We start from the raw sequence: 4,979 nt of genomic DNA, 5'->3' as shown, positions 1-4,979 counted from the left end.
GCTGCGCCACCAGCTGCACCCAAAAGCCAAAGCTCCCAGGATTTCTGTCCTGGGCAAAGGGCTGCTGATCCCTTTGGTCAGCCCGGGGGCTGACGGTGACTGCCCCCTTGCCCCAAAACCCATACAAATGAAGATTCCTCCCAGGGAAAACGGGCCAGCACGGAAAGCTCTGGCTGCCCACGGAGTGCTCAGGCTGCGCCACCAACTGCACTGAAAAGCCAAAGCTCCCAGGTATTGATGATTGGTTAGAATCACGAGGGCATATGAACATGGCTAAGGCTATGGATGAGCTGCTAAAGTACAAAACGCAGTCTGACTAGGTCCATGAGAAAGTCTGAGATAGCAGGGCCATGAGAAAGCAGCAATGACCTTGTGTATTCTAACTTGGGCTGAAAAACAGGAGCTTGGAATTTGACAAACAAAAGCGCTTAACGAGCCACCTGTGTAAACAATGGAAGGCAGTTGAGATGATATCACCTATTAGTCAAGTACCAATAGAGCCTAATCTCTGTAATATGGATGAGCCTATTATACAGGGTATATTAAGTTGCTTTCTATCTTCAATAAACGGAGTTTTTGGATCCTTACATTAAGTGTCCAGAGCTTTCCTCGCCGAAACCCAGGCTTTCTGTCCTGGGCAAAGGGCTGCTGATCCCCTTGGTCAGCCCCGGGCCGACGGTGGCGGCCCCCCCCAGCCCCAAAACCCATCCAAATGAAGATTCCTCCCAGGGAAAACGGGCCAGCACAAAGAGTCCCGGCAGCCCACGCAGTGCCCAGGCTGCGCCACCAACTGCACCTCAAAGCAAAAGCTCCCAGGCTTTCTGTCCTGGTCAAAGGGCTGCCGATCCCTTTTCTCAGTCCCAGGGGGCTGGTGCCAGCCCCCCCGCCCCAAAACCCATACAAATGAAGATTCCTCCCAGGGAAAAGGGGCCAGCACAGAAAGCTCTGTCTGCCCAAGGAGAGCCCAGGCTGCGCCACTAACTGCACCTCAAAGTCAAAGCTCCCAGGCTTGCTGTCCTGGGCAAAGGGCTGCTGATCCCTTTGGTCAGCCCCTGGCCGCCGGTTACGGCCCCTCCCGCCCCAAAACCCATCCAAATGAAGATTCCTCCCAGGGAAAAGGGGCCAGCACAGAAAGCTCTGCCTGCCCGCCGAGTGCCCAGGCTGTGCCACCAGCTGCACCCAAAAGCCAAAGCTCCCAGGCTTGCTGTCCTGGGCAAAGAGCTGCTGATCCCTTTGGTCAGCCCCGGGCCGCCGGTGTCGGCCCCCCCCGCGCCAAAACCCATACATATTAAGATTCCTCCCAGGGAAAAGGGGCCAGCACAGAAAGCTCTGGCTGCCCAAGGAGTGCCCAGGCTGCGCCACCTACTGCACCTCAAAGTCAAAGCTCCCAGGTTTTCTGTCCTGGGCAAAGGGCTGCTGATCCCTTTGGTCAGCCCCGGGCCATCGGTGCAGGTCCCCCCCGCCCCAAAACCCATACAAATGAAGATTCCTCCCAGGGAAAAGGGGTCAGCACCGAAAGCTCTGGCTGCCCACCGAGTACCCAGGCTGCGCCACCAACTGCACCTCAAAGCCAAAGCTCCCAGGCTTTCTGTCCTGGGCAAAAGCTGCTGATCCCTTTGGTCAGCCCCTGGCCACCGGTTCCGGCCTCCCCCAACCAAAAACCCATACAAATGAAGATTCCTCCCAGGGAAAAGAGGCCAGCACAGAATGCCCCGGCTGCCCACGGAGTGCCCAGGCTGCGCCACCAACTGCACCCAAAAGCCAAAGTTCCCAGCCTTTCTGTCCTGGGCAAAGGGCTGCTGATCCCTTTGGTCCGTCCCGGGCCGACGGTGACGGCCCCCCCCAGCCCCAAAACCCATACAAATGAGGATTCCTCCCAGGGAAAAGGGGCCAGTACAGACAGCTCTGGCTGCCCACAGAGTGCCCAGGCTTCGCCACCAACTGCACCTTAAAGCCAAAGCTCCCAGGCTTTCTCTCCCGGGCAAAGGGCTGCTGATCCCTTTGGTCAGCCCCGGGCCGCCGGTGCTGGCCCGCCTCGCCCTAAAACCCATCCAAATGAAGATTCCTCCCAGGGAAAAGGGGCCAGCACAGAATCTCTGGCTGCCGACGTAGTCCCGGGGAAGGGTTAGGGTTAGCGTTAGGGTTGGATTTAGCACCACAGGAGGGACTTGGCATTTCCGGGGCTCCCTCCGCGTCCCCTCACGCCTCGTTCCGGTACCGCCAGGCTCACCCTTGTCCTGCAGCTCCTGCAGGTAGGACGCGGCCACACCGCGCCGCTCATGCCCGCACCGCTCCAGCCCCCTCCACCCCGCTCCAACCCCATCCATTCCGTTCTAGCCTCCATCGCGCCGCTCCAGCCCCTGGCGTCACCCCCCGCAGCACTTCAGCCGCGCAGCCATCACCCGGCGCCGGGCGAGGCTTTTCCAGGTAGGGAGGCGCATCTGCCAGGAAGGGCAGGAACACAGCCCGTGTGTCCCGGGCCGGGAGGGGAGCTCTGAGGGACTCCGGGGGGCTCCAGACACACCTCCCGGGCACCGTGGGGGACCTTTTGCACCGGGGATTCCTGCCCTCTTCGAGCAGAGGAGCTGTGCGGGGAGAGGACTTCATTCATGTTAATTTAGGGAGTTAGACCTGCTGTTTCGTTGCTGGGCTCCCAAAGCAACCGACACCCTTTCCCCCAGGAAAGAAAGGCTCTAGCCTTTATGAGTCTGGTGCAGTTTCAGTGCAGGGCTCCGGCAAGCTAACAAAACCCTTTCTACGCGTATAGAAAGTTTTCCCACCTGCACCTGACACCCAAAAGCTATAGGCTTTCTTTCCTGAAGGGAATGGCTCTCATTTTCTTACAAGTTACAATCCCAAATACAAATTCGAATACTAAATCCAACACCAACTATAATACCTGCTCTCATTAAGAATCCTTTTCTTTGTCAGGCTCTTCACCCATCCTGATTTTAAGTCAGAGATGCAAACCAGGTGCTTCTGCTCCCAGAGCCTTTATACCCTCTGGGATTGGGCTCCCCCCTTTCCCCGGGGCCTCATGGGAAGGGAGGTGGGCACAGCTAGGGGTATATTAACCCCAGCCTTTGCTCAGGGGAGTCATCCAGCAGCTGAGCTTCAATGGCATAAGAGCTCTTCCTTCCTTTCTTTCATTGAAGGGGACTTCTCGAGCTATTCCTGCTTTATTGAAGCATCAGCTTTGGTATCCAAAGAAGCAGAGCTATGTATGGCAATGAAGAGGATTACACTCAAATGCAGGGGTTTAAAATTTAATAATTTTGTGTGCTGTTTTGTAAGGTGCTTTTGTAATTTGTATTCTTTTTTTCTTTTCCTTAGGAGCCTTGCATCTTTTGGGATCTCCTGATCATCTCAACTGCAGCTTGGCATTTTTTCATAAGTGTTATTTGGTCCCGAGTTGCATCTGCTCTGCGTTGAAGATGGCTACAGACACACAGGTTTCCAAGTAGTCAGTGGGGGGTTACAGCCCAGAGATGGAGTGAGGGCTCGGGTGCCAGCTTATGAATTGCCATGGGTGTTTTAAAGGTAGTGTGGGTGAAAAGCAGTGTCCAGGAGCCCCCTAAATGTCTGTGAAGGCATCCACTGACTTTTCAGATGTGCCACTTAAGTTTGTCTCTCGTTCACCCAGATATTCTGTGCAATTACAGCTGCAGTCTTTGGCTGCAGGCGGTGACCCTGAGTGGTTTGCCTAAAGAGAAGGGAGACTCTTTCAGCTCTCCCCATCTATCTGGGTGACTTTGGTTAGGGTTTCTTTACCATGACAGAGGGACAGGGTGTAAAGCAGAGTTGAACAGAACAGAGGCCAGAGGAGCCCAGCAAGAAGGTGGGTCATCACCTGACGTCAGCACAAAGATGTGGCTTTTGGCTCCACATTTACTTGATGTGTTAAGGATTTTCTTGGTTTGGTTTTTCTTTGTTTTCAGATGCAGAGCCCTTGGCCCAGGAGGCTCTAGGCACCAGAGGGGAGGTGATCCAGGTGAGTACCGGTGAGCAAGGTGAGCATTGACTCCAGGACAGAAGAAGATGGTCTCCTACAGGTGTTGTGGTGAATCTGTGCACATACTTTGTTTCTTGTGTTTTCCAGGGGGCCTGCCACCTTCTAACAGACAGTCCAGTGCTTCAGGGACCCTGCTGGTAAGAGGTCACTGTTGAGGAGAGGTAAGTAGGTAGGAGATACCACAGGAAAGCCATCCTTCAGGCAGTATCTCAGTATGTACATTTGCCTTTGGTTTTTTACTTTGCAGAGAATGTGTGCAGCCTCAGAGGGCTGGAGCCTCCTGCCAATTAGGTTTGATGGTCTTCAGCTGTCCTTGAGAGTAATCTCCTAGTACTACGAGGCTCATCAATTAAGTCTCGAACTTTTCCAGTTACAGGTGCCATCCGGCCTGCCTTTGGCAAAGGAAGAGCATTGAAGTTGAGTCGGGGAGGTAGTGAGGAGGTGCTGGGGTCTCCTGTACTTTCAGAAACACCACGTAACTTTTTTTCTCACTCACCCAGGTTCAGCACACGGTGACAGCGGCAGCCTCTGACCACAGAGAGCAGCACACTCTTGGGCAGTATCTCAATACTCGCATTTGCCTCTGGGGTTTTCTTGCAGGAGATGTACGCAGCCTCACAGGGCCAAAGCTGACTCATGACGAGGCGACAGACATGGTTTGGTCCATTCGAGCTGTCCTTGTAGGTAATCTCCGAATATTAAAAGGATCAGCAATGAAGGATTGAGCTTTTTTGGTTGCAGGTGCCATCCAGCTAATCTTTGGGAGCAGATGAGCATTGGAGGAGAGTTGGGGAGACAGCAGGAGGAACTGGGATCCACTGCAGCTTTAGAAATGCCCTCTAATTTTGTCTCCCACACGCTCAGGTATCCCGGAAGATGACAACACATTGTCCAACTCCGGTCAGAGCCAGTGACCTGAGGACCTGCCTCGGTGAAAGTGAGTAGGGGGATCATTGGGGTTCCAGCC

At 54.4% G+C, this 4,979-nt stretch overlaps 1 long non-coding RNA gene across 1 annotated transcript; it reads left to right on the top strand.

Moving 5' to 3' along the window:
- Positions 1-3,701: 3,701 nt before the first annotated feature.
- On the top strand, positions 3,702-4,271 carry LOC113978123. Its single transcript, XR_003537497.1, has 4 exons — positions 3,702-3,838; positions 3,939-3,991; positions 4,100-4,173; positions 4,260-4,271. It is a non-coding gene; the product is annotated as an uncharacterized LOC113978123 (long non-coding RNA).
- Positions 4,272-4,979: the final 708 nt, after the last annotated feature.

Source organism: Neopelma chrysocephalum, unplaced genomic scaffold, assembly GCF_003984885.1.
Source record: "Neopelma chrysocephalum unplaced genomic scaffold, ASM398488v2 Primary Assembly neopelma1_291, whole genome shotgun sequence".
Taxonomy (NCBI): domain Eukaryota; kingdom Metazoa; phylum Chordata; class Aves; order Passeriformes; family Pipridae; genus Neopelma; species Neopelma chrysocephalum.
Note: the sequence above shows the minus strand (reverse complement) of the source record. Positions and strands in the feature narration are given on the sequence as shown.